Genomic DNA, 24421 nt, shown 5'->3' with positions numbered 1-24421 from the left:
TAACTCAGCTTTTAGAGACGTTATCTCGATAAGAGGAAGTGTAGAGTGGGTAAAAAAGTATTAGAGGTGGAGAGATGTGCAAGTTTGGAAATTATGAACTTACCCAGGCTAGCTCAGTCGGTAGCACATGGGACTCTTAGTCCCAGGGTCATGGGTTTGTATGCTAATGGGTTTGTATACTTCACGTAGTATGCTAATTGAAGGTTGGGTAATAATGAGTTCACTAGACCCAAGACAAATGATAAATGGTGTTTTATTGGGGAACAACTTGCACAGATAATAGTGAAGAACTGCCATGGTGTTCCTGCTCCCTTCTGATGCTCTCTGTGACCCAAGCAAGAGTGTGTCCCCCTCTACCTTCAAGCAGTCACGTCCACACCTGGAAACACGCCCAAAGGGGCCCGGCCACTAACACAAATTCACTGGCAAGATGAAATGCTACCACACCCGGGGAGACCTTAATGCTTCTGGGGATGTTTGCACAGCTCTTTTAGTGACAGGTGCCCAGTAAATGACAGTGTGCCAGGTGAAGAAACACCATGCTGAGCAGGGAAAAAAGGGCAAGGTACCTTAGGTGCAGTCAGTCTAGCCAAGAGACAGACGACAAATGATCCCACAGTATAGCCATGGAATGTACTGGTGTCACATAACTGATGGTCATGTCCAGACCAGGTTTTCTAGGTTTTTTTTTTTTCACTTTTTTTATTATTTTATTAGTTCTAGTTAGGGAACAAGCTTATTTCAAGTCCCTTCTCCCTCTCCCTCCCCAACCCCCAACCCTCCTCCCCACCCCCAGTCTACCCCCCACCCCATCCACCCACCACTCCCCAGGCAGGGTAGGGCCCTCAACTGGGGCTCTGCAAAGTCCACCAAGTCTTCCTATGCTGGTCCTGGGCCCTTCCCCATGTGTCCAGGGCCAGAGTGTAACCCTTCATATGGGATGGGCTCTCAAAGTCCCTTCTTGCACCAGGGAAAAATACTAATCCACCACCAGAGGCTCCCTGGAGTGCAGAGGCCTCCTTATTGACATCCATGTTCAGGGGTCTGGATCAGTCTTGAAACGGCCTCCCGTACAGCATCTGGGGTCGATGTGCTCTCCCTTGTTCAGGTCAACTGTTCCTGTGGGTTTCTCCAACCTGGTACAGACCCCTTCGTTCTTCATTCCTCCCTCTCTTCAACTAAATTCCTGATTTCAGCTCAGTGTATATCTGTGGATGTCTGTCTCTGCTTCCATCAGCCACTGGATGAGGGCTCTAGGATGGCATAAAGAGAAGTCATCAATCTCATTATAGGGGGAGGGCTTTTAGGTTATCCTCTCCACCGTTGCCTGGATTGTCAGATCGTGTCATCCTTGTAGGTCTCTGGAGATCTCCCTGGTTCCAGATCCCTTCTCAGGCCTATAGAGGCTCCCTCTTATATGGTATCTCTCATCCTGCTCTCTTTCCTCTATTCTTCCCCCAACTCAATGTTTCTGCCCCTCCATTTCCTCTCCTCCTCTCCTCTTCTCTTGCTCTTATTGTAGCAGCTCCTTTCCCCCCACCCACATGCCCCCCAATTAGTTTGGGGGTTCATGCCACTTCCATTCCTGGGGACCATTTATCCCTTAGAGTCCTTCATGTTTCCTAGTTTCTTTGGTGAAGAGCATTGTATACTGGTAATCCTTTGCTCTATGTCTAAAATTCATATATCAGTGAGTACATACCATGTTTGTCTTTTTGTGACTGGGTTACCTCACTCAGGATGGTTTCCTCTAGTTCCATCCATTTGCCTGGAATTTCAAGATTCCATTGCTTTTTTTCTGCTGAGTAGTACTCCATTGTATAGATGTGCCACATTTTCTCAATCCATTCTTCAGTGGAGGGGCATCTAGGTTGCTTCCAGGTTCTGGCTATTACAAACAATGCTGCTATGAACATGGTTGAACATATGTCCTTGTTGTAAGTACATGCCCTATTTGGGTATATACCCAAGAGAGGAATGGCTGGATCTTGAGGTAGACTGATTCCCATTTTTCTGAGCAACCACCATACTGATTTCCAGAGTGGTCTTACAATTTCACAATCCCACCAGCAATGGAGTAGTGTTCCTTTTTCTCCACATCGTCTCCAGCATAGATTGTCATTGGTATTTTTTATTTTAGCCATTCTGACAGGCGTGAGATGGTATCTCAGAGTTGTTTTGAGTTGCATTTCTCTGATGGCCAATGATTTTGAGCACTTTGTTAAGTGTCTTTCAGCCATTTCAGATTCCTCTGTTGAGAATTCCCTATTTAGTTCTGCACCCCACTTTTTAATTTCATTGTTTGGTGTTTTGGTGGCTAGCTTCTTGAGCTCCTTATATATTTTGGAAATCAGTCCTCTGTCAGATGTGGGATCTGTGAAGATCTTTTCCCATTCTGTGGGTGGTCGTTTTATCCTAATGACTGTTTCCTTTGCCTTGCAGAAGCTTCTCAGTTTCAGGAGGTCCCATTTATTAATTGCAGACCTCAGTGTCTGTGCTACTGGCGTAATGTTCAGGAAGTGGTCTCCTGTGCCAATTTGTTCAAGGGTAGTTTCCACTTTCTCTTGTAGAAGATTCAGTGTGGCTGGATTTATGCTGAGATCTTTGATCCATTTGCACTTAAGTTTTGTGCATGGTGACAGGTATGGATCTATCTGCAATTTTCTGCATGTCTGAATCCAATTGTACCAGCACCATTTGTTGAAGATGCTATCTTTTTTCCATTGTATAGATTTAGCACCTTTGTCAAAAATAAGGTATCCATAGGTGTGTGGGTCGATATCAGGGTTTTCAATTCGATTCCATTGGTCTATCAGTCTATTTTTGTGCCAATACCAAGCTGTTTTCAGAACTATGGCTCTATAGTAGAGCTTGAAGTCAGGGATGGTGATGCCTCCAGAAGATCCTTTATTGTAAAGAGTTGTTTTGGCTATCCTGGGCTTTTTATTTTTCCATATAAAGTTGAGTATTGTTCTTTCAATATCTGTGAAAAACTGTGTTGGGATTTTGATGGGGATTGCATTGACTCTGTAGATTGCTTTTGGCAGGATTGCCATTTTTACTTTGTTAATTCTACCTACCCAAGAGCATGGGAGATCTTTCCATTTTCTGGTATCTTCTTTAATTTCTTTCTTTAAAGTCTCAAAGTTCTTATTGTACAGATCTTTCACTTTTTTGGTTAGTGTTACCCCAAGATATTTTATGTTGCTTGTGGATATTGTGAAAGGTGATGTTTCCCTGATTTCTTTCTCATTGGATTTATCATCTGTATATAGTAGGGCTACTGATTTTTTTGAGTTAATTTTGTATCCTGCTACCTTGATGAAGGTGTTTATCAGCTGTAGGAGTTCCCTGGTAGAGTTTTTCGGGTCACTAATGTAGACTATCATGTCGTCTGCAAATAGTGAAAGTTTTGCTTCATCCTTTCCAATTTGTATCCCTTTGATCCACTTTTCTTGTCTTATTGCTATAGCCAGAACTTCAAGTAAAATATTGAAGAGATATGGAGAGAGTGCACAGCCTTGTCTTGTTCCTGATTTTAGAGGAAACACTTTGAGTTTCTCTCCATTTATTTTGATGTTGGCTATTGGTTTGTTGTATATTGCGTTGATCATGTTTAAATATGTTCCTGTTATTCCTGTTCTCTCCAAGATCTTTATCATGAAGGGATGTTGGATTTTGTCAAAGGCTTTTTCAGCATCTAGTGAGATGATCATGTGGTTTTTCTTTTTCAGTTTGTTTATATAGTGGATTACATTGATGGATTTTCGTATGTTGAACCATCCTTGCATCCCTGGGATGAAGCCTACTTGATCATGGTGGATGATTTTTCTGATATGTTCTTGTATTCGGTTGGCCAATATTTTATTGAGTATTTTAGCATTGATGTTCATGAGGGATATTGGTCTGTAGTTATCTTTCTTAGTCATATCTTTGTGTGGCTTGGGTATCAAAGTGATTGTAGCCTTGTATAAAGAGTTTGGCAATAACCTATCTGCTTCTATTGTGCGGAACAGTTTGAGGAGTACTGGAATTAGCTCTTGCTTGAATTTCTGGTAGAATTCTGCAGTGAATCCATCTGGCCCTGGGCTTTTTTTGGTTGGGAGGCTTTTTATTACTGCTTCTATCTCATTAGGGGTTATAGGTCTATTTAAACTGTTTATCTGATCTTGATTTAATTTTGGTAAGTGATATTTATCCAGAAAGCTGTCCATTTCCTTTAGATTTTCCAATTTTGTGGAATACAGGTTTTCAAAGTATGACCTAAAGATTCTCTGGATTTCCTCAGTGTCCGTTGTTATATCTCCCTTTTCATTTCTGATTTTGTTAATTAGCATGCTCTCTCTCTGCCTTTTGGTTAGTTTGGCTAGAGGTTTGTCTATCTTATTGATCTTCTCAAAGAACCAACTCTTTGTTTCATTGATTCTTTGTACTGTTTTCCTAGTTTCTACTTTGTTGATTTCGGCTCTCAGGTTGATTATTTCCTGGCGTCTACTCCTCCTTGGTGTGTTTGCTTCTTTTTGCTCTAAAGCTTTCAGTTGTTCTGTCAATTCTCTAATGTGACTTTCCTCCAGTTTCTTCATGAGCACTTAGTGCTATGAACTTCCCTCTTAGCACTGCTTTCAGAGTGTCCCATAAGTTGGGGTATGTTGTGTCTGCATTCTCATTAAATTCTAGGAAGTCTTTAATTTCTTTCTCAACCCAGGAATGGTGCAATTGGGAGTTATACATTTTCCACGCAAATGTAGGTTTTCTGCAATTCATATTGCTGTTGAATTCTAGCTTTAATGCATGGTGGTCTGATAAGATACAGCGGGTTATTTCAATACTTTTGTAACTGTGGAGGTTTGCTTTGCTGCCAACTATGTGGTCAATTTTTGAGAAGGTTCCATGTGGCACTGAGAAGAAGGTATATTCTTTTGTGTTTGGATGGAATGTTCTATAGATATCTGTTAAACCCAGTTGTGTCATAACTTCTTTCAGATCCTTTGTTTCTTTGTTAAGTTTCTGTCTAGTGGTTCTGTCCAATGGTGTAAGGGGGGTGTTGAAGTCTCCTACTATAAGTGTGTGTGGTTTTATGTGTGGTTTGAGCTTTAGTAATGTTTCTTTTACAAATGTGGGTGCTTTCGTATTAGGGGCATAGATGTTCAGGATTGAGACTTCATCTTGATGGATTTTTCCTGTGATGAGTATGAAATGCCCTTCTTTATCTCTTTTGATTGCTTTCAGTTTAAAGTCTAATTTGTTAGATATTAGGATTGCTACCCCAGCTTGTTTCTTGAGCCCATTTGATTGGAAAATTTTTTCCCATCCTTTTACTCTGAGGTATCGCCTGTCTTTGAAGTTGAGGTGTGTTTCTTGTAAACAGCAGAAGGATGGATTCTGTCTTCGTATCCATTCTGTTAGCCTATATCTTTTTATGGGTAAGTTAAGACCATTAACATTTAGGGATATTAATGCCCAATGTTCATTGGTTCTTCTTTGTTTTGGATTTATTGTTGGTGGTATCATTGCATGTGGATTTTGCCCTCCTGTTTCTTTTTGTGTTTGGTGAAATTAGATTAACTACTGCCAGTGTTTTTGTGAGTGTAGTTATGTTCGTTGGGTTGCAGTTTTCCTTCCAGAGTCTTCTGTAGTGCTGGATTTGTGGATATGTGTTGTTTAAATCTGTTTTTGTCGTGAAATATCTTGTTTTCTCCATCTATAATGATTGAAAGTTTTGGTGGGTACAGTAGTCTGGGTTGACATCCATGCTTCCTTAGTGCTTGTAGGGTATCTATCCAAGATCTTCTGGCTTTCAGAGTTTCCATTGAGAAGTCGGGTGTGATTCTGATTGGTTTGCCTTTATATGTTACTTGGCCTTTTTCCTTTGCTGCTCTTAATATTTTCTCTTTATTCTGTAGATTTGGTGTTTTGATTATTATGTGTTGGGGCGATTTCTTTTTGTGGTCCAATCTGTTTGGTGTCCTGTAAGCTTCTTGTACTTTCATAGGCATATCCTTCTGTAGGTTGGGGAAGTTTTCTTCTATGATTTTGTTGAATATATTTTCTGTACCTTTGAGCAGTGTTTCTTCACCTTCTTCTACACCTATTATTCTTAGGTTTGGCCTTTTTACGGTGTCCCATATTTCCTGGATATTTTGTGTTAGGGATTTGTTGGACTTGAGGTTCTCTTTGGTTGATGAATGTATATCCTCTAGCGAGTCTTCAGTAGCTGAGATTCTCTCTTCCATCTCTTGAATCCTGTTGGATATACTTACATCTTTAGTTCCTGATTGTTTATCCAACCTTTCCATTTCCAACATGGTCTCATTCTGTGTTTTCTTTATTATGTGTATTTCAGCTTATGCTTTGAACTATTTCAAGAGCTTCCTTCACTTGTTTGGATGTTTTTTCTTGGGTTTCTTTAGATTCTTTAAGATATTTGTTTATTTCTTGAATTTTTTGGTTTGTCTTTTCCTCCAATTCGTTTAATTTTTTGTTTGCTTTCTCTTCTATTTCTTTAAGGGATTTTCTTGTTTCCTCTTTAAAGGTCTCTATCATCTTGCTGAGATAATTTTTGAGGTCCATCTCATCTTCATGCTCTGTGTTGGGCTTTTCAGATCTTGCTGGAGTGGAGTCCCTAGATTCTGGTGGTGTCATATTGGTCTTTCTGTTGAGTGAAATCTTATTCTGTCTTATCCCCATATCTTCTTTTTGTGGGTGCAGGTGGGTTCTCTCTATCTCCTCTTGTGACCCAGTGGTGTGTGGGGACCAGGAATTCAATGTTCTCAACTCTTGATGATCTTGACGCTCCTGGTAGTCTCCTCACTAGTTCCTAGTTCCTCGGTCGTTCGGCGGAATGGAAGAGTGGATGCTAGCAGATTGGGGCGCAGGGAGCTCCTCCCTGCCTGGGCGTGTCTGGCCCAAGCATGCAGGCACAGGCGGGGATTGGGGGATTGGGGTGGGCAGGGTGTATGCTGTTCTCACCTGGGGTCGGGAGCGGGCAGAAACTCACTCACCTAGTTCCAGGTCGGTCGGCGGCAGAATGCACATTTGGTGTTTTAATCATTATGTAACAAGGTGACTTTCTTTTGTGGTGCACTCTATTTGGCGTTCTGTAGGCTTCTTGTCCTTTCATTGGCATGTCTTCCTTTAGCTTGGTAATGTTTTCTTCTATGATTTCGTTGACTATGTTTTCTGCACCTTTGAGTTTGGTTTCTTCACCTTCTTCTATACCTATTATCCTTAGGTTTGATTTTTTTCATGTTGTCCCATATTTCCTAGATATTTTGTGTTAAGGATTTGTTGGACTTAAGATTTTCTTTGCTTGATGAGTTTATTTCCTCTAGTTTATCTTCAGAGTCTGAGATTCTCTCTTCCATCTCCTGTATTCTGTTGGCTATGCTTGCATCTGTGGTTCCTGATTGTTTACTCAGCTTTTCCACTTTCAGTGTTCCCTCAGTTTTTGTTTTCTTTGTTTTCTCTATTTCAGTTTTCATGTCCTGAACTGTTTCCTACATCTGTTTAATTGCATTTTCTTGGCTTCTTTGGTTTTCCTTGATTTCTTGCATCTTTTGTTCTGTCTTTTCTTCCATTTCTCTGAAGGATTTTCTGATTTCCTCTCTTAGATTCTCTATCATTTCCATGAAGTTGTTTTTAAGGTTGCTCTCTTCTGCTTCATCTGTCTTGGGATATTTGTGTCTTGCTGGTGTAGAGTCCCTAGACTCCGGTGGTGTCATATTTGTTTTCCTTTTGTTGGTTGTGTTCTTATATTGTTGTCTTCCCATCTCTTCTTCCAGGGGGCACAGGTGGTGTCACTTTCTTTCCTGGTGTATATGGATCTGGTGTTCTCTTCAGGTGGGTGGAATTAGTTCTGATGGGTCTAAAGTTTTGTGCAGGCAGGTCTGAGCCACTCTCTTTCCAGGTGGGTGAGAGCAGGACTGGCACAGAATTTTCAGCAGACTCTGGGTTGCTTGGTCCTCAGGGGTCAAGTTGTCCTTTCTGCAGTCCCTTGGACAAGAGTTCCCAGAGTGGGAAGGCAGAAGTTGTGAACAAGTCAGGGTCCAAAGCAGTTCACCTCTGCACTCTGCACTCTGCACTCTCCACTGACTCTGCACTCTGTGGGGGCTGGAATAGCCCAGGGATCTCAGCAGAGTTAGGGTCCCAGGGTCCTCAGGGACTCAGTTTGCCTACAAACCATGGGGTGAGATTTCCCAGGGTCACCTGGAAGAAGTTGGACCAAAACAGGAGCCAAAGCATCTCACCTCTGCACTCTCTGCTCTCTCTGGTGGCTGGAATAGCCCAGGGATCTCAGCAGAGTCAGGGGCCCAATGACCTCAGGGTCTGATTCAGTTTGCCTGCAGACCTCGGGGTGGGATTTCCCAGGCTGGGCAGATAGAAGTTGGGTCCAAGGCAGGGCAATTTCCTACTTTTTTTGGTTCATTTTATAGGGTAGTGTAAATATATATTATTCAATATAAATTACACTAATGATTGAGTCTACAATTTTGGTAAACATGTTGTTCATTTTGAATATCAAAACTTTACCCAACCTATAACTCTTCCTTTTGTTTCTTTCCTACACAGTTCAGTGATATTGGATAGATTATAATGCCCAGTTAGAAAGTGAAGTGAATAGCCAAGACTAAAACATAATTTTATGAGCAAGGCATTTTTAAATTTTCACATTCATGTTTTCCCTAAATGTCAAGAAGAATTTTGGTTTAATGTTAGAGTGATCAGTTGTGTTCTGTGCAATGTATTTTGCATAAGAAATCTCATAAAAATCTTCACAAAAGAAGATTGGAATAATCATTAGCATTTTCATTTTATGGGTGTCATAGGAGAGAAATGTTTTGCCATCTCCACATGTAGCAGCACATGACAATAGGATTGAATTCATATGCATGCAAGCCCTATTTAGAAAGATTGCTGAGGGACCACAGCTTCATTTCTCGGCAGAAGTGGATGCCATTACTGGGTTTATTTTATTTTATTTTAAAGTATGTATGTGTGTGTGTGTGCCTGTGATAGTGTGTATTTCCAGATAACTTCAGATGCACAGGGATGCCAGGTGACATCTCTTTTACTAGGAATAGAGTTACAGACAGTTATGAGTGGTCATATGGGTGCTGGGGACTAAACCCAAGTCTTCTGAGAGAACAGCAAGTGCACTTAACCACTGAGCCATTTCTTCAGCTTTGAACCAAAAATGAAGACATTAAAAGTAACCTATTTCATATTGATCCATAATACATATTGGTAACAGTATGGACACAGAACTGCATAAGGAAAAATTACTGAAACTTTTAATTTGTACTTTCATAGTGGACCATTTTGTTTATAATTTATGGACATAGATATATAATAGTGCTTAAATCATTATTTTATTATGGTGTTCTTAGAAGACTTCTTGTAAGGATTGGAATTCATTTTAGGGATTATCTGTATGCTACTTTGGATTCTTGACAAATTAGAGAAATTTGGGATAAGACATTGTAAGTAAAGTTATGCTATTACATGGAGGGCAAGGAATTGATTTCAGTGTGAAAGGAAATCATTAGAGAATGTAACCCGAACTCTCTCTAAAAACAAGAGTTAAGGAAGCTAAGTGAATTTGCTATTGGCTCATTATCATACCTTGTCACCTAGTATCTTGGACTGTCAGCTTTTCTTGTGTAAAGCTGAATAATAAGAGGAGTAAAGTGACTCAGTCTTCTAATGGATTAATGGTCTTCTCCAAGTTCTCACTCTCCAGTAATCCGTAGTCTTCTTCTAGGTTCCTTTGAAATGAAAATCTTCTACAACACAATCATGCCCTTTAGAGTCATTAATTATGAATTTGTTGAAAACATAAAATCTGAAAATAATAGAATATTTGTTCACATGCATGTTTTTATTCAGATTTCCTGTAAAAATAACCCTTGCATTCATATTTAACTTTTGACAAATTAAATGATAAATACATAATATAGATGAATAAAAGCATTATGTTTAGTTGGGAAAATGGAGAACACCATGATCAATCGAAATTTTCAAGTCTTTTCTTTATCTATTGTATCCTCTGGTATTCTGATAATAGATATTGTATCATATATAATTACAGAAAATGGACAGCATATGAAGTGGCAATGACTATATAGGTATAAAAGCCCAAATTCAAAAGAAGTGGGTTTTGTGAAGAATATTAGTCTGTTGAGTTTCTTCTTTCAGTTTCTCCTACTGGATACATTGTTCTTTGTGGTGGAGAAGAAAATAAAATGAAAGAAGAATGACATGAATATTATTAGAATATTATGCACACTTACATATAACATAAATCACTAAGTACTAATGTTTATGAGACATATTGTTATTCGATGATCTAGGCATCAAATTATATAGTCAAGGTAGATAAGATGGGCTATATTTTCATGTAGTTACACTATCAAACTTCACCCTAGTGCAAAGCAAAACAAATGAAACAAAACATCACACTCAATATGCAGACAAATTCCTTTATAAATAGTTTAAACATACAAAATATTTGCTGTTCTGAATTATACAAGCTGGAATATTAAACATTAAAATGTCCCTGGGGGTGGAAACAGAGAGATTGAATAGACCCAAAAACTTAATATTCTTGAAATACTTTTAAATGTCTCTTAATGACTTATCGGATACAACCCTTTTCCCATGTGAGAGCTCAAACTGAGAGTTTCTCTCCTGATAGACAAGGGCTTCAGCACTAGACAAACCTCCACTTGATAGGTTAATCTGAAACTCAAAATCTTGATAGGAAAACTTGAGCATGACCAGGAGCTCATGCTGCTCACTAAATGGCTTTTTTTTATTAAAAGCAAAATACGTGGCCCTATTTATAATGAGGATTTTATAAATACATGTAAACTAGACCCAAAAAAATTAAAAGTATGAGAGGAAAAACTGCAATAGTAAAATAATTATCAGAAACTAACTAGGAAGATGGTGGGCATATAAGTTGTCATCAACCTTTTGGAATAAAGAAATGCTGTTGACAACCCATCAATATCACTTAGTAACTCAACATTTGTCCTACATTTCACCTAATGAATTGCTTTTTTCAAAATGAAATAATGCATGTATAAAATATTAACAGAAAATTTAATATGAAGTATATTATATTAATGTAAATTAGTATCATTATGCCAAAAATGAAGTTAAATTTTGTTTTTTCCATAAAATGAGATTTACTTAGCTAATTAAAAATGATATAGTAGGACACTTAAGGATAATATAAAGTGCAGACACTTTTGGAAATACATCTCTTCTGGAATATTTTCTTCTTGCTATTATTTATTCTAAATATATATTTTAGTAGATGGAGGAGGAAGACCCATAAAAAAATGCAGCAGGCAATGGGTGTTGAACTTGGAAATAGAGAGAGAATGTGAATTCACTGTCATCCTTGGTATTATGCAGCAATTCCCATTGAACTGAAATATTCCCTCAAGGAGGGAAGAGAGATCATTTAAAACCCAGAAATAATCAAATCTCACAAATTCAGAAAAAACTTAAGTTTGCAAGATTCCCTCTTCAAGAATATACAAGCAATAAACAATTTTGTGTTCATGTCAGAAGGGAAACTTGGGGAAAGCAGCTTCCATTACCCAAATTTGAGTGGTCTTTGGACCACTCCACTGAGTCTACTATGCTTCTGTGTGTAATCTGTCACCCATACACCTGTAACAAACCTCAATATACTCATCAATTTGCCATGTTGGACTTCCGTGGAATCCTTCCTTTGACTCTCTGTTGTTTTCCTATATGGGGTGAATAGACATGGTTTTCACATCTTCTCCCTACTCTGTCTGTGAAACTCAGGTAATGCCTATTCTATCACCCATATGATTTATTTTGTTCTACCATTTACTCAAAATCCTCCAAGTGTGAGACAGTCTCAAGAATATTTCCCTTATTTGATCACAGTACTTTACTCTGGCCAGTTCAAGGACAGATGAAATCATGATAAGTTCTAGGAAATATTTTGTGATGAGATGCGTAAGTACAGGGTACTTGAAGATTGATTTGAAACTAAGTATAAAATAGAGGCTGAGCATCATCTCAGGGGGTAGAGATGTTACTAATGTGAATAAAGATTAGAAAGCATCCACCATTAGTTCAAACTCATTCAAAAATTCCTTTGAAGGCTGCTATTACTGTAGCTATTTGTTTTGTCATTCAAACTTAAATGTGTATTTACATTCTGTTTAATTGTCTTCTAATTTAAATGGGGAATGAAAAACTGGCATGAGTTTGAGTGTCCAAGCCTCTCAATTTTGTCAGAGATATTTAATTGAACAATACTTTTAAGGCAGACTATAAAAGTAGCATATTCATTGTATTTTGATTATGATAATTAAAACTAACAGGGTAATAATACAGCTTTCATCTTCTACAAAAGAGAAAACTCTCACACAACATTTGAGGGCATGACAAATTCATTTAACCACTTTGTTAAAATTTCTAATGATAAGCTTCAATTCAGCAACACTACTGATACAAATGCAAAAAAAATGTGTCACAATATATTCTTAGACTAGCTGGGTATTGCATGCGTGTGTGTGTGTGTGTGTGTGTGTGTGTGTGTGTGTGTGTGTGTGTGTGTATGTGTGTGTGTGTATAAGATGTTTAAGATTGGCCATACACATACTAGTATATTACCCCTACTCTTAAGATGGTGTGGAGATGAAAGAAATAAAGCCAACTGCACTTGTTGTGGGTTTGCTAAAGCAAAGGAATCAAGCAGAATGATTTTCATCTTTACAGATACTCAAGAGCTGGTAGAAGAGTGCAAATGAAAATAGGAGTGGGAAGACAAGTGGTGGGATGTTAGTAATTTGAGTGGGGCTGTCAGTTTTACAATGTTGGAGACTATTGCCCTGGAGATGATTTAACTAGATTGGTTATAAATGGTACATTCTTGAGTTTGATTCCGTGGGTAACACTGCTTATGCACAAATATGAGAACCTGAGTTTAGATCCCAACACACACACACACACACACACACACACACACACACACACACTCAAAAAAAAAATCTGGGTAGGTTCCCAGGGCCCTTGTGACAACAGTGCTACAAGGGTCAGAAAAAAGATGATCACTGGGACTGGCTGACTGTCAGCTTATCACTAAGTTCAGAGAGTCACTGTCTCAAGTGCCAAGAGCAGTAGGCAAACTGAGACGGCAATGTAAACACATGTCTTCCTCTGGCCTTCACAAATGTGCTTGTCAGCAAGCACAGACACACACACACACACACACACACACACACACACACACACGAGAGAGAGAGAGAGAGAGAGAGAGAGAGAGACAGAGACAGAGACACAGAGACAGAGACAGAGACAGGGAGTCAGGGAGAGAGAAGTTCCTCCTTTGCTTGTGGCACTTCTTTGCACAATTGGCCATAACTGCATTATGGAACATCTGCAAAAAAGAGGCAAGTATTGGTGAAGCTGGGCATGAGAGAAGGCTCAGCATTTGCAAGCACTTGCAGCTCTTGTAGAGGACCAAGGCTTGGTTTCCAGAAACTACATTTTCAGTCACAATCTATAACTCAAATCCTAGGGGATCTGACAACCCTCTTAGGGTCTTAGTGAGTACGAGGCAGATACTTTGTACACAGATATAACACAGGCAAGATAACAAATACTTAAAATTAATTTTAAAATTTGACCTTACTTTTTATTTTTTTATATTGGGTTTTTAAATTTACATTACATTTCAACCACAGTTGCCTCTCCCTTCTCTTCTCCCATTCCCTTCTCTCCTCCTCCTGCCCACCTCAATCCACTATTCCTTGCTTTCTGTTCAGAAAGGGACAGGCCTCCCTTGGGTATCAGCAAAGCATGTCATATCAAGTTGTGATAAGACTAAGCACCTTCCCTTGTATTAATGCTGGGCCAGGCAATCCAGTATGAGGAATAGGTTCCTAAGAAATAGCAAAAGCATTCGGGACAGCCCTTGCTCCCATTGTTAGGAGTCCCACAAGAAACCAAGCTACACAAATGTCACATATATGTCAAGGACGTGTGTTGGTCCCATGCAGAATCCCTAGTTGTTGGCTCAGATTCTGTGAGTTCCTATCAACAAGGTTGTTTGTTTCTATGAGGTTTTCTTGTGTTGTCCTTGACACTTCTGGGTCCTACAATCCTTCCTCCCTCTTTCCAGCAGGATCCCCCAAGCTCAACCTGTGTGGTTATGAATCTTTGCATCTGTTTCCATCAGTTACTAGATGAAGGCTCTCTGATGACATTTGGGGTAGTCAACAATCTTCTCATAGGAGACGGCCAGTTCAGGCTTCCATCACATCAGGTTTCTACCTGACCCAGAAATGTGTCCCCTTTCCAGTCATCTCTTTCAGTAATCTTCTCCATCAGCCGCCAACCAAACCACTCAATTTCCATCCTCACCTGCCCCCAGTCCATGAAATCATGTTTTCTTTATCAAACAATATACAATGAGAATTTTTGACTTAATACAGTGCTAATATTAGATCACATTAGAAACTAAAACATTTATGTATTTCATTAAACTAGGAAAATGCAGTAACACTTTCAAAATAATGGGGACAGTGCAAAATAGAGATGCTCAAAGAAAAGTAAAATGAAGATGGCATAAATTCATTCTGTTATTACCGGTATAAATGGAACATGTTAAAAAGTGATTGCTTCTGACTTATTAAGAACATATATTTTACCATAAATGCATTACAGTGTGCTGCAGAATTTAGTTTAACAGGACATTTTTTGCTGGCATCTTGTGAGTGTGAGCACACTGCTTGGCACCCTATGACACCATTGTTCTTCCATTATAGTGGAATAAGAAAACAGCACCAAGTCTAGTTAAATTTTGTCTGTTAAGCAACCTGCACAGGCAGTGAACTGAAGCTGTTTCTCCATCCCAGTCAGCCTTTGTTCAACACTGTACTTTGTACATTTTTTTCCTTTTACTTAAGGTCAGAAGGTTCACATTTATTTTTACTTTTATTTTTAACATTTGACTTCTATCTTTTTCCTTGCGTCTTCTCTTCTCCCTTCTGGTACAGTTGGTCAGATTTTCTATAGAAACGTTTGAATAGAGTTGTGGAGTTACAGGAAGGAAAGTGGCTGATATCTCATCACTTGTGAGATAAATCCCAGGGTGCCTTTGCAGTATAACCAACATATTGATTCATTTCTTTACTCCCGGGAGTCAGTGACATTACTGCACAATTTTAGCTTCAAAATAAAATGTTCTGATCATGACAGTGCACTGAGGTTACAGTCCATAGCAGTAGAGATCATGATTATTATTTAGCAATTTAAAATATCACTCTAAAACGTTATTACAAATGGAAATTCTGGGCAGCAAACTTATGTGGAACATGTATAGATGTATCAGTCAATGCAAGGTACTGCACTGAAGAACATGGAGACTTCCTCTTTTAGTAGATCAAACCCAAATTTGAATTCCCTGCTTCACTCCTTGTCTTCTGTCTGTCTGCTGTCTGTGTGTTTTGGTTAATCTGTTTTCTCTGTGTGTGCATATGTCAGTGCTGTCTGGCCCTGTTGTCTGTTCTGAACAAAGCACTTTGCTCTGTCCTTACAGCACATAAAACATGATAGTTTCTACAGAAATTTTAACAGAATTTACAAGGGAAGAAGTTACTTTCCTTATTACAATTGACCCAGAATTACACTCAAAACTGCAAACAAATGATAGCAACCTATATCTACATGTTGACTCTAATATTTATGGGATATTTGTTGTGCTTAATGTAGCTTTCAGGCTGTTGGCTACCCCCCAGCAAATGATTATTGTAACTCACACAATACACATGCATTATCTTGTGCAGTGCCATGGAAAAGTACATGATTTTAGATTAAAGCTATGCATTTAGCTTAGATTGTAGAGCCTAATTATACAGTAAGTACAAGGTAAAGTAACATTTATTACCTGATTTTCTTAGCAGAAGATTAAATTTAAACAGATTGGGTACACAGTAGGATAGAACATCATTTTAAATGATCCCAAGGACTATCATTGTCTTGGTTGAAAGGGCTGACACAATATTTCTTTCTGAAGAGAAGAGTTGTTTTCAGAAAAATATATTTAGTGTAGTTAGTAAAGCATAACTAGGTTACTTTTATCTTCTTTAAAGTATATTTCTATAGAATTTTAGACTTGGAATTAACAAATTTCCAATAATAGCAGAAGCAAAAATAGGGACATTGTTTTCAATTCTATACAACCCTGTTTTTGAAAATGTTCTATAATTAGAATGTTTTAATCAATTAAATCTAATAATTTATTCACATTATTCTACTTTTAGTTTTTAATATATTTTATGGTCTTGATTATTTCAAAGTCTTTTTATTGCATACAGTTAAAAGAAAATGATTAAAATGGCAATGGCTATCCCCAGTAATTTTATAGTCTCCTAATACTCTTTCAGATAAAAGGAGGCAAAACTCCTTGAAGAAATTACTGCTTATGATTTTTTTGTTGCATATTTACTGGATGATTCTATACCATCTGTCAGGGCATCATTTTATTGAGGAAAAAACACAGAGGAATTGATTCATCTTACCCAACATGGCACTTCAATGAAAATCATGAAGTTCAAAGGGATTTTGAAATATGGACTCACCAAAAGCAGGCACATTTGTTCAAAGACTATAATGATTGTTAATGGCAAAACCATATTGTAATATTAATCTCAGATTTCATTTTGAAAGTTATTAAGACATAAAATCATTATTACAAAATTATTTATCATATAAACAAAATAACCATTACCATCTTTCATATTCTAAGTCTTTGGGTTTATGATTAGAGAAAGGTTCTGATTATAGGTTCCTCTCTACATCCTGTAAGTTCCTCTCTACCTCCACTCCCATTCTTTCTGTCTCTTCTTAGAAAAAGACCTGTATTCTAAAGAACAATATTAAAGTAAAATAACATCATATAAAACAAGCACAATAAAACCAGAAGAGGACAACAGCAAACAAACTTTTAGTTTTTTAATTATAATTAAATGCATATGAATTAAATTATTTACTGATAGTCATCAATAACTTTCAGCTACTTTAGCTGATATATTCTCAGAGCTATTCTGAAAATACTGAGGATTAATTCCAATTTTAAAATTCAGTAGTGATAAACTGTTTGAACTTGAAACATTCTTCATTCCTGCATTAATCCCCTATACTTACAAAAATGAGGAAGAGAAAGGAAAGAAAATTCAGTCTTCATTCCAAGGATTTTACAAACAATATCATTTCTCTTTATCATTTATAATTTGTTGTAATTCCTCAAATTAAATATGTTATCTTTCTTAATTCATTGGTTATTATTTCCATTTAGAGATTAGGAAAAATAGTTATTTAATATTGACACCTAAATTACCTTAATAGATTGCAGTGTGAATTACCTTTTCTACCTTACTCTTTCATCAGTCATATGTGACAGTATGCAGAAAATATTAATTATTGGAAATTAAAAATAAAACCAAATAGTAGGAAATGCAAATAGATACTTTTGTAACTACAAATATAATTACATTCAAATCATAATTACACAACACTGTTATAACCCTATTTTGAATTTATTTTAAAATTGAAGTTAATGATCATATATTTATAACTAAACTTCCTTTGTATAAATCATCTTAAAATTTGGTAGTGATATCTATAAAATTAAATTTGCCTCAACTATCAATATCTTTAAATGGAGAAAGCTTAGCTGAAAGAATTTGTTCCTCTTGAAAGAATTCATTTAGTTGAATTTGATGTCCATTTATACAGTAGAATAATGTTCTTTCCAACAGAGTTTAACAGAGGAGTGCTAATCTTTATTCATAAAGCCAATAAATTCATTCAAAGAGCACATCTGCTAAAGGGTAAAATGACTATGAGTAAGATGAATGGTGACTTTGTTTAGCTTTCCAGCGACAGCTATTGTAAAAGGTATCAGTTATTTATTTTCAGCCCATTGACAAAATCTATCACATAGCAGGTAAAATTCTAAATAAAACACAGCCAGAATTGGTTTTGTAATTAAATGGCACAAAATCACACATATATAACCACATATCTATGCATATATAAATATGTAAGGTTATGCATATAAACATATATGCACATGATTTTTTACACATGAATTTACATGCACATGTAATTTCAGTTTGGCAAGGGAATTATTGGAGTTTTATTTGGTTCCATGTAAATATAATCATCTCTTATGGGAGAACATAGCCATTTACAGTTTGCATTGTTTCATTTTATTAGTGATGCATCTAGTAATTTTATTACTTTTGTTTTATGATGGATATTCTGAAATGCAGTATTGTGTATATTCAGTAAGAATATACACAGTCATCTTCTATTTCTTGTAAATCAACTGTGTCTTCAATAGTACATAATATTAAAATAAAAGAAACTTTTTAAGTGAATTGCAGGAAGATGCTGGAATCTCTAGAGGAAAGGTTCATTGTCCATATTCAGAGTTGTAAAATCAGTTATGTTTTGTATGAGTCCTCTTTTCATTATTGTGGCTTATGACATGGAGAGGCAGGATACCTTAAAGATACAAACACTACCTCCACTTCCCTGCAATATTTTATCATATTATTCATTCTTGAAAACTGATAACTTACTAGTTATTAACTTTTCCAAATAGATTTTATGTTAGATATACAAAATTTAACATAGAATAACTAAGTTTGGGGGTTTTGGTATCCAACTCATGATTTAAGTTAAACTGAAAACATGATGTCATACTATTAAATATAAACATAAATGCCATACTACATCCATATGTAACTATGCATTATCAATTTAAGTTTCTGTGAACCTATTTGTGTGTGCATTTGTATGTGTAGGGTTGTTGTTATCCATGTATAATGTATATGCTGGTGTTATTACATCACATGCCTGTGAAGGTTAGAGGGCAACTCTTAGATTTACAGCAATATACATGTAATTCCTCCTGTTATTTCATCACATGTCTGTGAAGGTTAGAGGGCAACTCTTAGATTTACAGCAATATACATGTAATTCCTCCTGAGGAGTGGACCTTAATTCCCATCATAAAAGAAAATGATTATGCCCATCATAAATGTTATTTTAATAATAGAAATTCCCTTTTTATATAAAAGCTAAACCATGTTTCACTTCTTTCTTAGTGACAATAATTGCTATTATTCTTTGAAAGATTGTTTTCATTATATAACTATGAATAAAATTACTTCATAATTTTACCTTGTGTGATCACGTTTTTACAAATGAAAAATTGACTCACTTAGTTTAAATGTTCAAACTGTTGAGAACAAATGTAATCAAAGGAAGAAAACAATTTCAGATCATGCACCCTCAATGAATTTTGGTATGACTCACTTTGTATACAGTGGAATCAATTTTGAACTTCTATGAGGAAGAGTCATATAAAAATAAATCTCTCAACTTAGAAACTGCAAACAAAAGTTTTTTGGTCACTATTGACATGGGATTGCCAGAGAATTACCACCATACTATATTGGGTAGTTGATACTGATTGCTCTGTGCCATACCATAATAAGTTAAATAGAGTGATTCACAGGCAAATTGACAAATACAGTTTTTAGTTTATCTGACATTGGTAATTGCTCAACATAGAACTTTAAATTTACTATGTGAATAGTCTTGAGCATAAAGCAAATTTATTAACAGTCCAAGAAAGGACATTATGAACAAATAGAATTAAGCAAAATTTCAAGTTACATTTCAGGGATTCAACCAGGAGAAAGTAACTAAAAGACAATTATTGATAATTGTGGCCAAATGATAAAACAGAATTCAATGTTGTTCATGTCTCATACAGAACTAGCAAAATTTTTTTCTTACAAGTAGTGCTTTTCTGTATCTTCTTGATTCTTTTGGTCTTTGTGTGGTCAGTCTTTTTGAAAGAATCTGGGTCATTGTCCAGTTCTTTTCCTTAAAGATCCAGAGTAAATAAAGCATGAACTGAACAAAATCAAACAGGCAAGCTGACACATGCCTGTAATTCCAGAACATGCTTCGGGTGCAGACAGCATCCTGGATGATTTGATAAAGCCTTTAAAGTGATTTCCCATCTCAAATAAGAAAGTTAATGAACAAAGAATGAGTAATTAATGGAGATCTATTTTAGATGGTATGTAAAAGCGTTGACTTATGTTTCTTTATTTTCCCTCATTTGGAGATGGAAGAAGCATAAATATGGACAAATGGATTGCACTTATGGATTTAAAAAAAGCCTGAGTATTAGAACCAATGTTAAAAGTACAGATAAGAATGTGTATGATCTCATTTTGCATTTATTTACCACAGCCTATGAACAGAGTAATACTGAATAAAAGTGAGTAATTATTTAAAATTTAGTGTGTTTCTTGTCACATCAGTATCTCCTAGTGAGAAAACTCTCAATCCAGTAAATTACTAATGTCATAAAACACTCTTACTCAGTTGAACATAGTAAGTACAGTTTCAAATTGTCTTTTACTCTGGAAGGTTATAGCTAATGACTGTTATCAATAAAATAAAATGTTTTTTATCATGAATTCCATATTAAACCACATGAAAAGCAAATGGGCGTAAAATATGCAGAGTCAAAAAGTATTTAAATTTTTAAAATAAAACATTTTTATCACTGATTTGGAAATTTACACATCATATTTTGATCATGTTACTACACATTTCCCAAATCTTCCCCTTTCCCTATGCTCCTAATGTTTTGCTCATGTATATTTTAACACACCATGTCCAATTGTTTTTTGCCCAAATATCCTTGAATTTGAGGCCTTCCTCTGGAGAGCTGTTCATTTATTGACGGCTATGCATATAGAAATACACATATGGAGAAAACTGACAGTTCCTTTCCCAGCAGCTTCTGTGTACCAGTATCTCCTTATCTAGGGGTGGAACTTCTTATCCATCATCACCCATCACCCATCATCCATCATCCATCACCCATCCCCCATCACCATGTTAAGATTTGGTTTGTCTGTGTTTGCAGAAGTCTATTAGTGCTGTCCCAGCTATTGAGTTCATATGTACAGCTACCCTGCTTTCCTGAAGAAGGTACTGTTACCTCCAAGCCATACACTTCTGATTCTTACACTTTTTTCCCTCATCCACAATGATCCTCAATTCTAGCTTGGATGAAATGCTAGACTCATATCATCACAGGCAGACCACTGACATTATATGGTCCTTCTGTAATTACTGTCTTTTATATGTTGATACCATTGGCCATTGAAGTCCTGACTTTGTTTTTTGTTTTGTTTTGTTTGCTTGTTTGTTTTCCCAAATGCCTGACACTTTGTACAGTCAAGGCCAGTCTTTGGAAAGGCATCCTTTAGGCTAAAATTTCTAGAAAGTGACTCAGTTGAAAGCTGCCATACACCTGCCTAATAAGAACTAGCGTATGAATCCTTCAGGCTGTCAAAAGACAGACAGAACTTGGACAGAACACCAGACTACTTAGAAAATAAAGCAAGAAGAGAAATCTTAGCACTTTTCTTATGAAGCCTGAAAATGCATCTTGCCACATAAAAATTACAGGCAACAGCTCATGGTGGGATAATCCTTCACATGTATTATCAAATAAAATCCAGCAAGAAATGGAAGAGAAGAAGGCAGTGAGTGTTAGGGTGCTCACAAAGGCATGCTATGTTTTCTTGTCTATCAATTAGATGGCTAATGCAATGAAGGAGAGGAACCAGAGCCTTTCTTCAGTAGGAGCCAAAAGCCCTTTTCCAAAATTTAATACTAGTGAATTAATAAGAATGACAGTATCATAGAAATGAAGGGGGTCATTTCAATAAGACAAGCCATTTATCTAAGAGCAGAAAAAAGATGTGTTATGGCTACTCTTGATGTCAACTTGACTGCATCTGGAATCAGCTAAAACTCAAGTAGCTGGGTATGGGTACATATGTGATGGCTTACTTTTTCTTTTCTTTATTTTTTATTTTTTATAATATAATTCTATATTGATATTTTGATGGAATTACACATCATGTACCCCAATCACAGTTACTTCCATATCCCTTCACATCTGCTCCTCACTCCTGCAGCAACCCCCACAAAAGAACCCCCCAAATTAATGAAAAACAAAGAAACCAACAAAACCCCACCTAGATTCTCCATCTTTCCAACACTTGTTCATTTATCTTAGTGGCATTGGGATTTGGGGTTGTCAAGCAATATATCCTTTTGTCTAATCAGCCCCACCACAAAATGTTCATTGCAATGAGTCATTAGTCTGGTTCAAAATCTCAGGCACATCATCATTACTGTACTCTCAATGAAACTCCTCTCAGATATCCTGCTGTTGCCCTGAGTCATGGAGATACTGCAATTATTACTTCATAGGACCAGTCCCTTCAAGAACTCTAGCAGGTCATAGATGCGGTATATAGTAAGGTGGGCCAACCCAAGGTTAAGGATGTGGGTCTGAGAGGTAACTGAATTGGTCAGTCTGAGCCACTGGAACTGCCCCCTTAGTCAACCAGAAGAACCAAGGCCCATGCCATAGGGACCAGCATTCCCACTCCCACAGTAAGTGGTAAGACAATATCTCTTAAGTGTGGGGGTTAGCTCTCCCATGGGAGGAGGGCCAGATATCCTTAGGTATCCAGAATAGGGCAAGGCTATCTATCCTGGAGTCAATGAGGGGTGGGACTGGCTCATTGTGGCTCTCAGATCCCACCTGGCCTTAAGTTATAACCAAGACCCTGGGAATTTGCACAGCATTTGCTTGAATCAGAAGATGTGAATATCAACTCAGACCTTGGTTGTAGCACGGCTCTTGATCCAAACATGATCATATGCCACAGCCCAGACTCCAGCATCAACATGGGCCTGGGTAGCGGCATATGCAATTCATAATTTCATGGACCCCATGGAAGTATGCCACATGGACTCAGGAGATCTAACCAGACCCTGGTAATCCTCATGATCTTCAGTAATTACCAAAGCCATGGATATCAACACTGATTGTGTTGTCTGGTATGGTAGGACCATATATCCAAACAACATGTGTTCAAGGATATTCAGTGCAGATGAGTCAAACAAACTTGTTTAGAGGAGTGAAAAACATGCAGCTTGTTCTCATATAAACAACAGCCTCCAGCATCTTAGGAAGTATCTGTCCTTGGGCAAGTGGCTTGCAGATCAGAGACATTTTTGCTTCATGGATCTCTTAGGCACAGAATTTAAAACTTGCAGTGTAACTTTGGCTCTCACAGATCCTGGGTGCCCATTTGGTGTTGTTTACCTGCTTGAACTATGTGGCATCAAGTAAGCTTATGGATGCCTTCAGGCAGCCCAAACTATGAGGTCCCAGGCTGCCTCATTGGTGTCTTTCTTCTACCTGAACCACATGATATTAGGAAGACTTAAGGATGCCTTCAACAGCCCAGATTGTGAGTGATTATTTCTTTCGAATGAAATAATTTAAAGTGGAGAAGACTCATTTTTAATGCAGAACATTTGAGGTGGGAAGATCCACCTTTAATCTAGATAACAACTCCTGTTGGCAGCCTTTACAAAAGATGGTAGAAGAAACCTTGCTCTCTCCCTGCTTGCTCTTGCTCTCTCTGACAAGTTCATTCCTTCACTGGAATTAGCAACAACTCCTTTGGGATTCTAACATGTACTAAAGAAGAGATAAGACACTCAGCCTCATGGAATAAACAGCTACTGGATTCTTGGACCTTCATTTGGTACACACCCATATTTGGATAGCTGGACCATAGACTGTAAGTCATTCTAAAAAAAAATTCTATATTTTGTCTATCTACATAATATCTATCATCTTCTTATATATCTAGATAAATTGATAGATGATAGACAGATAGATGATAGGTATGATAGATACATGATAGATAGTTGATTGATAAAGATAGATATGATAGATACAGATAGACAGATGATAGATAAAGATAGATATGATAGATAGACAGATAGATAGATAGATAGATAGATAGATAGATAGATAATGATAGATTCATTCTATAAGGACTGTTCCTCTAAAGAACCTTGACTAATAAAATGTTCTTTTTTTACCACTTCACTTCTGATTTAACTGTCCACACAGAATGGAGCAAAGGGAAATGTAAATGGCTGTAAGATCATAGAATGATAAATGAAATGCACTTAATTACAAAGTGTGTATCTGTTGTGATCATTAATTTTAGTTTTCAATAGATATGATCTCATCTCAGAAGGAAATCTCAGAGAGAAATTATCTTAATTAGGTCACCTTCTGCCTTAATTGAAGAGAGGGACCCCATCTACTCTGGGTGGCATCATTCTATAGGAAGGGGAATCTAAAGTTTTGATAGTGGAGGAAGCAAGTTGAGCATTGACAGGAATGGACTAATTTATTCCACTCTGCTCTTGACTGTACATGTAA

The sequence above is a fragment of the Cricetulus griseus genome, chromosome 2 (genome assembly GCF_003668045.3).
Source record: "Cricetulus griseus strain 17A/GY chromosome 2, alternate assembly CriGri-PICRH-1.0, whole genome shotgun sequence".
In the NCBI taxonomy this organism is placed as follows: Eukaryota; Metazoa; Chordata; class Mammalia; order Rodentia; family Cricetidae; genus Cricetulus; species Cricetulus griseus.
This window is presented reverse-complemented; position numbering follows the sequence as displayed.